The following is a 17401-nucleotide window of genomic DNA, read 5'->3' as shown; positions in this document are numbered from 1 at the left end:
GCACTCACTATGGTGACTATTGTTACTAATGTTGAAACACCATTTATAAGCGGTGGACCATTGTTCTGCTTTTGTTAAAACTAACAGATCACTTTGTCATTACTAAAAATTTTATAATAGTGTTTCTTTATGGCTTTCAAGTATTCATCAAGTCTATTCACAATTCTTTAATTCCACCTGGATTATTCTTTTTAAAAAATCCCACTAAGAGATAAATCTTTTTTTAAAGATTTTTTTGGTTATTGAAAGTTCGTTATGTATACCATCTTGTTGAACTCTCATGACAAGCCAAAAACATAGGGATTATTTTCATTTCCATTTTACAGACAGACATTGAGGCCCAGGATTTCATTTGTCTTTCCTGAAGTTATAGAGCTATAAGGCAGTAGAGCCAGGATTTGGATTCATCGAGTCTGAGTGCAGGGCTCATACTCTTTTTAAAAATTTTTATTGGAGTATAGCTGATTTACAATGTTATGCTAGTTTCAGGTGCAGAGCAAAGTGAATCAGCCATACACGTACATACATCCACTCCCCTTTACGTTCTTCTCATATACAGGTCACCCTGCACCACAAAGCAGGTCCTTATTAATCATTATTATATACATAGCAGTGTGTATATGTGTCAACCTTTAAAAAAATATTCCTAATGTGAGCGAGTCTAGCATCTCGACGTTACATTTTTGAGGGGCCTCCGACTTCTCTCTACATTTCATCTTTTGCGCCATCATAATGACACTTTTGGGTGCTTCCTACCTCTGAAAATTGTTTTCTTTCACAGTTTTCTTTTCTATAATAAAGCTTATCTTCAGTAACAGAGTTTTCTTCTTTTGGCACTCACTTTCCCTAAAATTTAAGGTGTGTGTTGGATCATACTTGGCCTGAACCAACTTGAGTACTAAGGTAATTTGATCTCTCTTTCCCAATGATTTTTCCCTCATTTTTTAAAGCCACTAATTGCTTCTTTAAAATACACTATAGACATGCTCAGGTCTTTAAGAATATCTTTTTTCCAGCTGTCTATTAATTTTGCTGTTTCTGCTCCTGCTTTCAGCTGAATTTCTATAACTTCTCTTGGCTAGGAATAATCTTCTTGTGGTAATCTTAGCCCAAATTTATAATTTTAATGTTCTTCATTGTTTTAGAAACACTTTTTTGACAGTGATAATTTTGCAAATATTATACTGCAAATAGAATACTCTCTCTTTAGCACAAATGTGCTAATATTCTGTCTCTGCATCATAAAATTTTCTGGCTCCTCAAGCCCCTGAAGACCCCTCAACATGGCCACATTTTTCTACTTCTAGCCTCATCCTTACCATGAACTTCTCCTTATATGCACATCAGACCCACTGAATTTCTATGCCGAACACTTTATCTGCAGAGAATTATTTAATCTTCACAAAAATATTTTCAATTAGCCATCCTTTCCCTATGTTATACATGAAGATATTAAAAATCAACACTTTATATTCTTTTCCAAACATCAAAAAATGCTGAGATTTCTTCTGCATCTGCTGGGTCTTCTCAAGTTTAATTATTTTCACATTAAATTACATAGGCAAGAAAAGCCAAAACTGGGCAAGCCTTCCAGTATGGTGGTGTAAGGACTTACAGAAATCTGTTCTTCCTATAAAAGCAATGAAAATTGTCAGAAAGCATAAAAATTAACTTTATTCGGAACTCTCAGAATTAGCCACTGGCCCGAAACAATCTGAAGGGCCTTTACCTCGGGAAAACTGCATCACTTGGGTAAGAACAGCAGGTGCGCAGCTCTGCAGCTTCACCTCCTTCCACCCCCTCATGACAAAGAGCAGCCTTGCAATCTCTCCAGGGTAAGACTTAGGGCTCCTCATAAAACCCATCAGCAGAGCACTGTCAATATCAAAACTCTGGGGAAAAGCCTTATTTATAGGGCATTTAACCTTACTTTTAACCTTGTATCCTTGTTTGCAACTGGTATCTCAGGTTAAAAAAGGACAAACTGTTGTTAATGGTTTAAACAATTATTTAACCTGTGATACCAGTTGCAAACAAAGGCCTAGCCACAATTTAAAAAAAAAGTCTGGGAAATGATATATCCACAGAGGGCTGTAGACAGTTCTGACATAGTGTAGGGGATTTAGAAGGCCCAGAGCAGGACAATGAACACATGTAAGACTGACTGAGTGGGCCCTGGTCTCTCACCTGCCTGATGTATGGTCTTTTGCAAGCAAAGGAGAATGAGGTGAAGTTGTAAGGTGAATGTCTAAGCTACATCCTGACACATTCTTAGATCCTCATGGCTATGGGTGGAAAACATATTGATTTAAGACATTTAAGGAAATCTCTGCCCATTTATTAGCTGGCCACCAAGCTAACTGACTCTGTGACCACACACAACAGGGAAATAGACTGTAGAATTAGTCCACGAAGAAATTAAGGCATTCTCAGAAAAACAAATAAAAAAATAAACCCAAGAGAGTTTTCTCCAATAAACCTGCCCTACAAGAAATATTCATCAACTGATGAATGGATAAACAAAAGTGGCATATCCACACAGTGGAAAATTACTTGTTCATAAAAAGGAATTCAGCACTGATACATGCTACAAATTGAACTTGGAAAACATTGCTATGTGAAGAAGCTAGATACAAAAGTACATATATTGTATGATTCCATTTATATGAAGTATCCAGAATAGCTACATCTATAGAGACAGAAAAGTCAGTACTTCCCAAGGGGTGAAGTTGGCAGGGAAGGAGAGTGACTGCAAAATGGCTCTGCTTTGCTTATTTGGTTGATGAACATGTCCTAAAAATAGATCGCAGTGATGGTTGGATAACTCTGTGAATATACTAAAGCCAAGAAATTGCATACTTTCAGTGGGTGAACTTTTTTTAATGTATATAACAAAATATATATTTTTTAACATTTTCATTGGAGTATAAGTGCTTTACAATGGTGTATTAGTTTCTGCTTTATAACAAAGTGAATCAGTTATACGTATACATATATACCCATATCTCTTCCCTCTTGCGTCTCCCTCCCTCCCACCCTCCCTATCCCACTCTTCTAGGTGGTCACAAAGCACCGAGCTGATCTCCCTGTGCTATACGACTGCTTCCCACTAGTTTCTATTTTACGTTTGGTAGTGTATATATGTCCATGCCACTCTCTCACTTTGTCCCAGCTTACCCTTCCCCCTCCCCATGTCCTCAAATCCATTCTCTAGTAGGTCTGTGTCTTTATCCCCATCTTGCCCCTAGATTCTTCATGACCACTTTTTTTCCTTAGATTCCATATATGTGTGTTAGCATACGGTATTTGTTTTTCTCTTTCTAACTTACTTCACTCTGTATGACAGTCTCTAGGTCTATCCACCTCACTACAAATAACTCAGTTTCGTTTCTTTTTATGGCTAATACTCCATTGTATATATGTGCCACATCTTCTTTATCCATTCATCTGTCAAAGGACACTTAGGTTGCTTCAATGTCTTGGCTATTGTAAATAGAGCTGCAATGAACATTGTGGTACATGACTCTTTTCGAATTATGGTTTTCTCAGGGTATATGCCCAATAGTGGGATTGCTGGGTCCTATGGTAATTCTATTTTTGTTCTTTAAGCAACATCCATACTGTTCTCCATAGTGGCTGTATCAATTTACATGCCCACCAACAGTGTATGAGGGTTCCCTTTTCTCCTCAGTGGGTGAATTTTATATGTGAATTAAATGTCAATAAATTAATAATAATAATATAATAATAATAATTGAATGTCAATAAAACTTTTTTCACACACATACAAATCAACACCATTTGGAGATGTGCAGGTTTTGAAAGGAAGCAGTTTTCAGTCACTTATGCTAAATTCCTGAATTTGAAGACTTCAGTCACCAAGACCCTCTCAGATACTCTCTGCTCTTATCAGAAGAGAGTTGTAAGTCTTATGAGCCAGCAAGAGCAGGGGTGAGAGTTTCCTGTTAGTCTGGTAAAGTTACCACCCAGGCTCCTAATTGCTCTCTTCCCTTACGTGTTAAAGCTATCCCTGGAAACACTGCTTTTGGAAACATCTTGAACAGATGTTTTGTGCAGCCTTGATGAAGTAATGGCTGCTTCTGTGTGATCCAAGCCATCTAGTGATTCTACATTTGTACAGTGTGAGCTAAATCTGGGGACATGGGGTCATAAATTCCCTCCATCCCTTTGTTGCCTTCAGACTTAGAAGGTCCAACCTCTGAAAGGTCCAGTGGGGAAATATATATCTTCTTACATCTTTCTTTTTTTCAAAGAGAAAACTGATATCTAAAGAGATCATTTTCTAACCTGTTCCCTGAGATTTTATTATTATTGGCGTACAGAGTACATTGGATAGTTGAAAGGACCAGAAGAACAATTTTTGAGCGTCCTTTATTTAACCTCAGTGTGGTCAGTGCTGCCTTCCTTTCACCTCTATTTTTAATTCTTGCTGTTGCCACAAAGGGACCTTTCGATGGCTGATTAGTTCTGGAGAATAAGGAGCAGAGGCAGCATAAACGCTGATGTCATAGAGAGAGCCTGGTGACTGCACCCCTACCCCAACGTTGGCATCATGTGCTTTCCCTGGACCCTCAATCTACACAATCTCACCAAGTGCTGGATGTAAGAATCCAAAAAGTTTTTCCTCAGGAGCCAAGAAGAAATAAATGAAAACACAGAACTTAAATATTAATCCAAACTGGGTTTCCAGTAGCTAATGTCAGAGCAGCACTAGGTGGAGATGACAAAGGAATGGATCCTGGTGGACCTTGCTTAGATCTTCCAGAACCAGAGATTTTTGCCCCTGTCATGAGATAAGTGAGTTCCTCAAGGGCTGTAAGTGCTGTGTCAGCCTCTGATGTAAGGTCGAGGGCTGATCAGAAGGACCTTCTGCTTGTGGGTTATGGATGGTGGGTGTGACGGGAAGTCCTTCCCTCGGGGTTTAGATTTCAACCTAAGAACAAGACCAACCATTGTCAATTAAGATTAATGTTGGGGCTTCCCTGGTGGCGCAGTGGTTGAGAGTTCGCCTGCCGATGCAGGGGACGCAGGTTCGTGCCCCAGTCCGGGAAGATCCCACATGCCGCGGAGCGGCTGGGCCCGTGAGCCATGGCCGCTGAGCCTGCGCGTCCGGAGCCTGTGCTCCGCAACGGGAGAGGCCACAACAGTGAGAGGCCCGCGTACCGAAAAAAAAAAAAAAAAAAAAAAAAAAAAGCCTGTGTACAGCAAAAAAAAAAATTAATGCTGGAAAAATTGACCAGGGTTAATATCTTAGAAATCTATTTTTTGTCCTTTATATATTATCTATTCTTTCTTTATATCTATCTATTCTTTCTATTTCACTCTCTAGTTCCCTGGGAAAAATGGGCAAAGTACCTTTATTTTCAATGGTCCTAGGTGGGCAAATGTGGGTGCCATCTCCAATGATGGAGAGAGAGTAGAGGATGTGTTACATCCTGTCACCAGCTTGGTGGTAAATATTCCAAAGGATGGAGTGAACAGTGGTGCTTGTGCACAGGAGAGAGATCAGGAATATTCTGAGGTCTGACCCAACAAAGTCCTTCACCTGGTCATCCCCAAAGAGAAATAAGTGTTGAGCATAGGGTAGGAAATTGTTAACTCCAAACTCCTCAAATGAGGGAACAGAGGGAAATGAGGACTGAAGTTTCAGGATGTTATGTGATTTACTGCTATTTGCAATACTATTTATACTACTTTTTAAATTACATGATGCCTAATTTGAGAGCAGGCCAGGTGGGTTATGGCTTTCAAGTATCCCTGTCTTTAGCATGTTCACAGCTGTGTTTGGAGGATGGGAGAGGACCTCATCTCAGGGAATGTGCCAACAGCTCTGTGCTTGTCCTTCCTTACTGTCCACTTGGATAGAACCCCACCCTCCACCCCCACTTTCTCTACAAAGTCAGAGGCTATGCTCTGGGACCTCCATCCTTCTGAACCACTGTCCCAAGGCAGAGTGAGAACTATCATTTCCCCTTTCCACAGTCACACACCAAGACGTGTGTGAGCACACATCCAGACACACATGTCTGGAGAACTGAAGGAAGGGAAGGAGACTGTTACAGACACCTCAAAAAAAATTTACAGCCTTGCAACAGAGGGAGATCTTGCATTTCGGAACCACATAAAGACACTAATAAAAGATAAAAGAGGGACAGATTGACTTGCTTTTTCCCAGGACATGGCATGAGAAGTACACTGATTATGCTTCTCAGGTCAAATCTTTTGACTTTGTAGTTAATAAAAATTCTTCACAGTGACATTGAATGTTAAGCTCTGCTTTTCAATATTGCTGGGATACTTTTATCTCTTTCTATTCCCACAACCTGGGAAAGTCTGTGCCAGAAGTGCAAGTCAGATGCCACTTAAGACAGAGAATTAAACTGTGTTGTTCTAAAGAAATAGTTTCATACATGTTCTGATTTTCAATGAGCTATGCTTTGACTTCTATGGGGACCTTAGTTAATTTCTAGCAGCAGATAATGATCTTGTTCAGGAAAAAATAGAATCTGATTCTTTAAAATCACTAGTGAGGGAAAATCACGTTAAAGGACCAGACATCACCTTTGCTAGTGTTGTATTTTTTCTATGGTGTCATTAGAAAGAGCAAATGCTTTTAGTGAGTTTCAGTGGATAAGGTGGTCTCTATCATCTTTTTCAACTATATTCTTTGATTCAAATCTGTAGCAAGCAGATAATGGAACTCTACTGATTAATATTTTAAATATTATTTGCATGATAACTGTTTTTCCCTAATGAATCATCATCATTTGGATGTTCTCTTTCCATCCATGCAGGAACAATAATTACATGGCCACATGGGGAAAGAGAAGAAGTCATGACTAAGTGGCAGTCTAACCAGGCCAATGTCCAAAGAGCATGTGATACAAACGTTGAATAACTAAAGTTTATGGCAACTCAAATATGCTACAAAGTATATGGTGACCATAAAGGAGGTGGGAGAAGAGATAAGACAGAGGAAAGCATGATGTCAGGCAGGTTGTAGTTATTGGTATCAGTCCAGGCTGGAAAAGTAGAAGATTAAGATCAAAATATTTGACACAACATTGTAAATCAACTATACTTCAAAAAAAAAAAAAAATCCAAGTACCTGAGTGAGGCGTATTCATGAAGGTGAGTTATACAGAATATTGAGTATCTACCAAGACATCTATGATGTTGGACAGTGTTCTGCAAAGTGAGGGCTGTGCAGGAAAGTCAATGCCATTATATTCACTTCTTTAATCTAACTTCATTCTTTTCAAACCGATTATTTATAAATGTTTTGACTTTCGCAAGCACTTTTATTAAGGTATAATTACGTACAATAAGCAGAATCTGTTTTAAGTGTGCATACAGTTCAATGAGTTTTATGTAATGAAGGGTGTGAATCACCACCACAATCAAGATATGGAATATTTCCCTCCATAAATCTCCCCCTGTGCCCCTTCCCAGTCAATACACTCCCCACAAAGCTCTAATTAATCTCTATGCTGTTCTCTGGCTCACAGAATAGATTGCCTTTCCTAAATTTCACACAAGAGGAATCAAACAACGTACATTCCTTTATGTTTGACTCTGTTCTCTTTGTTCCTTAATGTTTGACTTGATTCATACATGTTATGATCGGTAGTTAGTTTATTTTTTATTGCTGAGTAGTATTCAAATGTATATAGAATATACATATAGTATTGAGACTACGTTTGGAAACAGTGTCCAATTCTATTATATGTATCAAAATGTATTTATCCACTCACCTATTAATAGGCATTTGGGTGTTTCCAGTTTTTGGCTATCATAAATCAAGTATAGTGTTACGTATGTTTTTATTTCTCTTTTTTATGTTGTTGGCACATTAGTATTTATTATTCTTAAAAGTATATATATACACGACATACTATGTTTTGTATAATATATTTAAAGATTAAATAGATTTAAAAATATAAGGTAAAGATGACAGCTTCTTACAAAAATTAAGTAGTCTAAACAAGATGTGTCTGAAGATATATTTGGGCATGAATATGTGAGTTTGAATTGCTTATAATAAATTAAGTATAAAATAGTCATATTATCTGCAAAAGATATATAAATTGTAAACAAAAGATGAACTATTTCTCTTGAGTATATACCTAGGAGTGGAATGGCTGCCACATATTAAGCACTTAATTACTTTTTTAAAATTAGCAAACAGTTTTCCAAAGTGGCCAGACTGTTACACCCGCTCACTAGCAATGAATGAGAGTTCTGGGTGGTCCACATCCTCACCAACACATATTCTAGTGTTTTACAATACAGTCGTACTAGTAGTGTGCAGAGGAATCTCACTGTGGTTTAATTTGAATTCTTGATGACTCACAAGGTTGAGATTCTTTTCATGTCCTTACTGGGCAATCATATATATATATATATATATATATATATATAGTGATGTGTTTGCTCAAATTTTTGCTTATATTTTTATTGGAATTATTATGAAGTTATAGGAGTTAATTTTTATTAGTTTTATACTTTGTAAATATATTCTCCTTGCCTGTGACTTATCTTTTTCTTTAACAGTAGCTTTAAGAGTGAAGTTGTTTTTTTTTTCTAACATATTTGTTAGAGTATAATTGCTTTACAATGGTGTGGAGAGTGAAAATGTTTTAATTTTGATAAAATTCATCTCATTTTTTTTATTATGTGCTATGCTTTTTGTGACATGTGTTAGACATATTTGTCTAACCCAAAGTCACAAAAATGTTCTAACTGGTTAATAGCTACTTATAGTGCTTACTCTTGGGGAAACTCAGGAGGTATGGTAATTTGGAGGTGCTTGGTTATACTTATTACAAATAACTTCTCACTCTTAGTGGCTCAAATTTTCAACCACTTAGTGATACATTTTGATGAGAACACTTTTATTAATGGAGTATAATTTGTAAATATTTTCTTTTGCTACTAATGCTGTGTTTTTTCTGTTTGGGAAATCTACTCAAGGTCTTGCATATATTCATTTATGCTATCTTTTCTAAGCTTAATTATATGACATTTTTATGTGGTTTTCAAAGCACCTGAAATTCATTTTTTGTATGATATGCCCAAAAGTCAAGTTCTCCCTTCTCCTTTCTACCTCATTGATATCCAATAGATATCAATTTATTGGAAAAGCCATCCTTTACCCCTGCTCTGAAGTGTCATCTTCATCAGGGACAGGTGTCCAGACTTATGTAGATCTGTTTCTGGGCTTTCCATTCTGTTCCACTGAAGAATTTGTCAGCTGATATCACAGTGTCTTTATTGTACCTTTATAAAAGACTTGATATTTGATAAAGTAAGTTCCCCTATATTTTTCTTCTTTTTTATCAAGATGGTCTAGGCTTTTCTTGATCTTTTGCATTTCCATATAAACCCTAGAATCAGCTTGTCTATTTTCACAAATAAACATGCACTCATATTTTGTTTTGAATTGCCTTTAAGGTTATAAATTAGTTTGGTAAAAATTTAATAGAGAACATATAAATTTTGTTTATATGCATTATTAGATATTTAATATATTTTTGTTTTTATAAAAGACACATTTTAATTTTTGTTCAGAAATACACAGTTGAATTTGTATATTGAATTTATATCCTGCAACCTTGCTCACCTCACATATTAATTCCAAAATCATTATCATGTCATCTATGACATGATACTTCCAGTTCTCATAAACATTGCATGATTACCTTTCTTGCTGCCATGGCTAGTACCTGAAATATAATATCAAATAGAAGTGTGATGGTTAGCATCTATGTTTCATTTCTAATCTCAAAGGGAAAATTTTCAACATCCTATCAGTATAAATACTATAGTGTTTTTGGTCCATATTCTCTATGAAATTAAAGAAGTTTGTTCCTACTATTAATTCACCAACTTATTTTTTAGCCTTAATGGATGTTATGGTGGTGTGGTGTGGTGTGGTACACTACAGTGAGGTGCAGTATGGGGGGGTACAGTGCAGTGCTGCATTGTATGATGGGACATGGTGTGGTATATTAACAGATGGCTACCTTGGTGGACTGTATCAAACCCTTAAGTTAGAAATGAACAAGTTACTACAAACCCTTCTAAGAATAGAAAACCAGAAACTGGAAACCCTTCTCAACAGATTTTATGAGGTCAGCACATCCTCTGTACCAAAACCCAACCAAGAAAGGAAAACTTCAGACCAAGCTCATTCATGAAGATAGATGCAGCATTCATAAACAAAATACCACAAACCAAACTGAGCAATCAACAGTGAGTTGTTACTTACAGTAATGGTGTTATTACATGTTAAGTAATACACTTTGTCCTCCTAGTAGCTTAAATTTTTCCTTCTATTCTGTACCCTGTGGTGACGTCTGCCATGAACACTTCTGCTGTCTTCAGACCTGCCTGGAGCTTTCCTGACACGGACATGGAGCCCTGCCATGTTGGTGGTCTGTGGTCCGTGGTCCTTCATCGTATGCCTTGGTTAATTGCCAGTCCTGCCACCAGAATGTAAACTCCACAAAAGAAGGAATCCTGTTCACTAAGTACCCAACAGTGGTTGGAACTTGATGAAATCAAGAAAACAAAACAAAACAAAAAATATAAACAGCAACCTAAGTATAGAGATGAAGGTACCTCAATAATTGTTTCAGTGTTTCCTGACGAGTCACTTCCGGCCAGTTATTCCCAGAAGGTTAGAGCTGGTTTCCCTCTGGCACTGTTGCCTCAGATGTTACACAGACACTGAGCTTTCCCAAGGCACAAAGGGTGCTTTCTGGAAACCTTCAGTGGGAAGAAACTATGCCGTGTTCTGCAATTATGGAGACAGAACATCCTTCTCATCTCATTCCCTGTGATATTAGATATTTCCTCCTTGGCCCCAGTGTCTTCTGGGGGATCTCAGGGAAAGACCTCTTGGGGAAAGTCTTCCTCTCAGGCAGCACATGTGTGCTATTGACTTACTGGAGATAAATATAAATGACAAACACCAAGTTGTGTGCCTAGTGTTTCCTCTGTTATTTATCCAATTTTGTCTCCCTAAGTATTTTAAAAATCCAAACTGAGTCACTGTACCTTGTAAATTTTTAAATTATTATTATTATTTAACATCGTTATTGGAGTATAATTGATTTACAATGGTGTGTTAATTTCTGCTTCTTAACAAAGTGAATCAGCTCTACGTATACATATATCCCCATATCTCCTCCCTCTTGCATCTCCCTCCCATCCTCCCTATCCCATCCCTCTAGGTGCTTGTAAAATTGAATTTTGATACTTTACATAATCTTTCAGTAACTCTGGTTCTGTCTCCTTTTCTCCCACCTTGCCCTCTTATGTTCTAAGGTATTAGAAATCTGATTCTGGAATGTTATATTTTCCTCTTTCCTCACACAGACAGACACAAATAAACTTATTTTAGTGTTATCTATAAATGTGATCAGCCCTCCCCCAAAGGATACTTCCAAGTTCCAAGTTTTCTCTTTCATTCTGGACATTACACTAAGCCAAAGTATAGTATTACCTGTTTTGACAGTCATACAAAACTGTTAACAAAATAATTCTTAGATTCTGTGTCTGAGCAACATTTTTCAGCAAAGCATTTTGAGCATGATGACAAGAACAAAAATAAAATGGCAGTTAGAAAACATATATATGTAAGGTCAGGACTCTTATGTTTATATCTACTTCTTTACCTTGTTTGTGATTGGATCATATTTCCTGTGTTTGGAAGAATATGTTTTTATAAAAACCTTTTATCATGAATTTGAATAGTGAACTTTCAAAAGCTCCGTTCCCATCAGAATGTCATGTAGGACATGGCAAAGCCCATACATGTCCTGAAGGGCAGTGATTCTCAAGGTGTGGTTGGACCAACAGCACTGGCATGTGCTTGTGAGAAATGCAGATTCTCAGGACCCACGCCAGACCTAGCCAGCAAGGGTCTCTGGGGTTAATGCCCATGACCCTGTGTGCTAAAAAGCCTTCCGGGTGAGTCTGAGAACCATTTCTGTGGAGAAGTGGACAGTGGTTGACACTGGCTTTCAGGTTAGAGTATCCAACTCTTATAAATCCTCCTTTCTGTGCTCTCACCCAGCTCACATTCCTCCTTGCCCTTAAAAAAAAAAATCACAAAACAAAGTAAACGACACTGCCAACCTCTTGCTTAAATGCAGTGACACAAGCTCTAGCGCTTTCCTCCAATCTACCTGGAGCTTCCACCACACACCTTGCTTACAGGCCCTGTACTCAGAGAAAGACACCCACCCTGACCCCCATTCCTACTCTAGCAGAGGGAGGTGTTTTCTGAGCCTCACTTTTCTCATCTATAAAATGCTGATAGGAAGTGACGCTACTGTGCTGAATTCATTAAGTTAACACCAGCGTTCCAATAAAAATGTGGGCCCGTTCTGACTCCCTGACTGGGGTCCAGAAGAGGCAAAGAGAAAGGGGTGAGATCAAGCTTTGCAGTCTGTGTAGTTAGTGACTTTAGCACACGGCATTCAGCACAGTGTCTGGGCCGGGGTGCGCAGGTGATGAAGGGCACCCCCACCACTTAGCTGCCCAGGGGAAATCCCAGGCAAAGGAGCGTTGAGTCGCTCTGTTTGCTTGATTCTGATGCAGGTTGGTTGTCACCACTGCCTTTTCCAGAGTCAAACAAGCCATGCTTCCTGTGATCTGTTTAATCGATGTGCCTGTTCCTTTCATTTCTCCTGTTTTCCAGCTCTTTACTCTTCCTGAAACATTGCCAGCCCCACCCTGACCATCTGGGTCACATGTTTTCTCCTTGTCTGGAGAGGTGAGGTCATCTCCAGGGTCTTGGGGCAGAAATGCATCTCAAGAAAAATGTTTCCTTAAACTTCTCCCCTATCTCAACTGAGAATTCCTTTTTCCTATAACTGTCTTTCATTTCTAGTGTGAAAATCAATCTCCTGGCAGAAAAGACATAAACCAAACAGGATTTGGAGCAGTTTCAATTTCCCCCAGTTTCTGTGAAAGCTGCACTTGTGGTCACATGCTCTGCTGCTGAGAAGCTGGGCACCCTTGGGCAGATAACACACATCCTCTGTGCCTTAGTGTGTTTGCTCTACAGGGATGCCAGGTACAGTTTAAAAGCAAAAACATCCAGAGAGAAGACCACTTACATGTAATTTCATTATTACATTCTGAGGTTCCTCAATATTTTCCACTTGGTTTCCCATGAATTTTGGAAATGTGTTAGCTGATATACTACATGTTAACAAGATATTACATTGCAAAGGCAATGAAGCCATATTCTATACGTTGAGTTACCTTAATACCAACTGAATGATTAGGCAAATTATTTTATTTGCAGTGCTCTGTTTCCCTACCTCATAAATGACATTGAGAATACAAGAATGTTGCTGCTCATCCCACAGACTTAATGAAATGAGTACACAGACTTGATGAAATAATATAAATAAGTGATTGTCACACTGTCTGCCATATCCAAAGCACACAGATGTTAGCAAGTACTGCCTACTAGAAAAATTTATTCGAGTAACCTAACTTTAAAATTTTTGTCATCTTCTGATTCTTGAAGTTTTTAAAGTCTTTTTTTTTTCCCAGAAAGCAAGGGAATGTTTGAATAAAAATGCTAATTAGTCTATGGCCATACCACCCTGACTGAACCCGATCTCATCTGATCTCAGAAGCTAAGCAGGGTTGAGCCTGGTTAGTACTTGGATGGGAGACCAACTGGGAATACTGGGTGCTGTAGGCTTGGGCTTCCCTGGTGGCACAGTAGTTAAGAATCCACCTGCCAATGCAGGGACACGGGTTCAAGACCTGGTCCGGGAAGATCTCACATGCCACAGAGCAGCTAAGCCTGTGAGCCACAACTACTGAGTCCGTGTGCCACAACTACTGAAGCCCGTGTGCCGAGAACCCATGCTCCACATTAAGAGAAGCCACTGCAATGAGTAGTCTGCACACTGCAGTGAGGAGTAGCCCCCATTCACTGCAACCAGAGAAAAGCCCACATGCAGCAGCAAAGACCCAATGCAGCCAAAACTAAAATAAATAAAATTTTTAAAAATGCCAATTAGCACAAATAAACACATTAAACTCATAATTTTTCCAAATTTAACAGGAGTGAAAAATGGATTTTCATAGAAATTTATAGGCTGATATTTTTTTCAATTAAAGGAGTTTGAAAAAGTACAAACCTCTTAAATATTTATGAAAAACCAGCTTAACTTTTTTATCTCCTATTATTAAACTATCCATTAAATATTATCATAAAAAACTAAATAGTAACATATAAATGGATACTTCACAGTTCAGAAATGTATTTAAGTAACATGATACAATATTAGAAGCAAGACATTCAAAATTAACTTCCTAAAATAAAAGATAGCCAAAATATTAATAAAACATAATTTTATGTCCCACAATAATACCTCTGTGAAACAGTTGAAAACAAAGAGTAAACAGACCATTCCTTCATTTTTAATTTCCATTTTCAATTTGATGGAAAGAGAAATGCAGGGACTGTCTCTTAGTTTTATGTGACAGGTGCTCTGAGTGATGAAAAAAGCATTTGAGAGGGATTTTCCTACTGAGGCAAATAGAGAAACATAGGTTCAAATAAGAAGACACAAACCACAAGCCAGAGACATAAGTATCTAGCAGAATGAAAGTGCCTGCACTCTCTGCTTGGGTCTGACAACCCTGTTGATGAAGTGCTCTTTGGAGTTTGTGGGCTGCTCCCCAGGTGAGGGCTTAGCACTTGGAAGGTACATCCATCTTTGTTATTTATTGAAGTCACTTATTTCCTTCTCTTAGTGACATCTCTTTCTTGGATATGTTGTACAGAATGAACTGGCTGCTCAAATAATGGCCTCATGTCTTGACATGTTAAGTGTGGGGTGGATTAAAAGGGAAAGTATTTGTAACTGGAAGATGAGGGAAGTGAAGGGCAATAACTACTCTTTATTGAGATTTACTGTGTGCTAATTACCTTTAGAAACTTTGCCTGCCTTATCTTACTGAATTTGTCCATTACCATCAGGAGTAAACCCAATTGAAGATGAGGAGCTGAGTCTGTAAGACCATTTGATGGTACTCAGCACTGGACTAAATGAGAAGGAGCTGTCAAGGAGCTTCAAGCAAATGTCCATTCCTCCAAGGTTTACTTGGGGTCAGGGAATAAACTGCTCCTGATTTCAAACTATACTATAGAGCTACAATTATCAAAACAGTATGTTACTCTACAAAAACAGACACATAGCTCAATGGAACAGGATACAGAGCCCAGATATGAACCACACCGAGGGGCAATTATACTGTGACAAAGGCAGCAATAATATACAATAGGGAAAAGACAGTCTCTTCAACAAATAGTGTTGGGGAGACTGGAGTTACATGCAAAAGAATCAAACTGGGCTACTCTCTCACACCATGCACAAAAATGAATTCCAAGTGGATTAAGACTTACATATAAGACTTGAAACCATAAAACTGCTAGAAAAAAAACATAGGCAGTGCCTTTTCTTGGCATCAGTCTTTGTTAATTTTTTGGATGTCTTCTCAGGCTAGGGAAACAAAAGCAAAAATAAATAAATGGGGCTACATCAAACTAAAGAGCTTTTGCACTGCAAAGGAAACTATTAACAAAATGAAATGTCCTCCTACTGAATGGGAGAAGATATTTGCAAATAGTTGATAAGGTATTAATAATCAAAATATACAAAGAAAAAGAAACAATAATGAAAATATATGTCAACCCCTCCTTCCAAACAACTGGATTAAAAATTGGGCAGAGGATATGAACAGACATTTCTCTAGGGAAGACATACCAACAGCCAACAATTAAATGAAAAGATCCTCAACATCACTAATCATGAGGGAAATGCAAATCAAAACCACCATGAGGTATCACTCCTGTCAGAATGACCATCATCAAAAGACAACAAATAACAGGTGTTGGCAAGGATGTGGAGAAAGGGAATCCTTGTGCATTGTTGGGGGGAATGTAAATTGGTGCAACTACTATGGAAAATAGTATGGAGGTTCTGCAAAAACTAAAAATAGAACTACCATATGATCCAGCAATTCTACTCATGGGAATTTATCTGAAGAAAATAATAATTAGAAAAGAAATATGCACCCCTATGTACATAGCAGCATTATTGGCAAGCTATATATAGCCAGTTATAAGATAAATAAGTACTAGGGATGTAAATGTACAACAAGATGAAGGTAACACTATTATATGTTATATATGAAAGTTTTTTTTTAATTAATTTATTAATTTATTTTTGGCTGTGTTGGGTCTTCATTTCTGTGCGAGGGCTTTCTCTAGTTGCGGCAAGCATGGGTCACTCTTCATCATGGTGTGTGGGCCTCTCACTATCCCAGCCTCTCTTGTTGTGGAGCACAGGCTCCAGACGTGCAGGCTCAGTAGTTGTGGCTCACGGGCCTAGTTGCTCCATGGCATGTGGGATCTTTCCAGACCAGGGCTCGAACACGTGTCCCTTGCATTGGCAGGTAGATTCTCAACCACTGCACCACCAGGGAAGCCCTATATGAGAATTTTTAAGAGAGTAAATCCTGAGTTCTCATCACAAGAAAAACTGTTTTTTCAGTTTCCTTATTTTATACCTATATGATATTATGGATGTTCACTAAACTTATTGTGGTGATCATTTAATGATGTATGTAAGTCAAATCATTATTCTGTACACCTTAAACTTATACACGGCCATATGTCAATTATATCTTAATAAAACTGGAAGAAAATAAAATAAATAAATCTAAAAAATACCTTCCTTAGTTTATTATCATCTTTAAATTAGAGTTGGTGTTCTTCCCCAAACACAAACAAGGGTTATCTTGCCTGAATTCTTGTGGCTTCCATGATCAAAATGCTTTCAGGATGTTTCCAGTCTTCAAATTTTGCTCACAGAGACATTTCCATTAAAAGATTACCATGGATAGTACATTGCACTTTCACATGTCATATTTCATGTAGCTTTTCTATAATTTATTTCACTAATTTATTTTAACAATATCTATTTAATCCATCCACAATGTATTTAGATTAAGGTTTAATGTATTAATCACATATGTTTTTTCTGCAAATGTTTAGGCAATTTTTTGTGCTCCTCTAACATCTAAATTAACTCACTCATGAAACTATCTAGGATAGTGTCTATTTTGGAATATTTATATATGTTTAAATAACATTTCCAAATTCTAATTATTGGTGTATTTAGGCTTTCCACCTTTTTGTGAATATGCTCTCACATTTTATATATATATATATATATATATATATATATATATATATATATATATATATATTTAATCCATCTGATCTATATTACTCTATTTTTCTGCAGCAGAGCCCCATTTTGGTGTCATGAATTCA

At 37.6% G+C, this 17401-nt stretch overlaps 1 long non-coding RNA gene and 1 other non-coding gene across 2 annotated transcripts; both read left to right on the top strand.

The window, feature by feature from the left end:
- Positions 1-4596: 4596 nt before the first annotated feature.
- LOC141279450 (uncharacterized) lies at positions 4597-10679 on the top strand. Its single transcript, XR_012333702.1, has 3 exons — positions 4597-4818; positions 6816-7152; positions 10408-10679. It is a non-coding gene; the product is annotated as an uncharacterized lncRNA (long non-coding RNA).
- A 2952-nt stretch (positions 10680-13631) lies between these two features.
- On the top strand, positions 13632-13750 carry LOC117313649 (5S ribosomal RNA). Its single transcript, XR_004528237.1, has one exon. It is a non-coding gene; the product is annotated as a 5S ribosomal RNA (ribosomal RNA).
- The last annotated feature ends 3651 nt before the right edge of the window (positions 13751-17401 follow it).

The sequence above is a fragment of the Tursiops truncatus genome, chromosome 9 (assembly GCF_011762595.2).
Source record: "Tursiops truncatus isolate mTurTru1 chromosome 9, mTurTru1.mat.Y, whole genome shotgun sequence".
Classification (NCBI taxonomy): Eukaryota; Metazoa; Chordata; class Mammalia; order Artiodactyla; family Delphinidae; genus Tursiops; species Tursiops truncatus.
The sequence above is the reverse complement of the archived record's forward strand: the minus strand, read 5'-3'. Positions and strand labels throughout refer to the sequence as shown.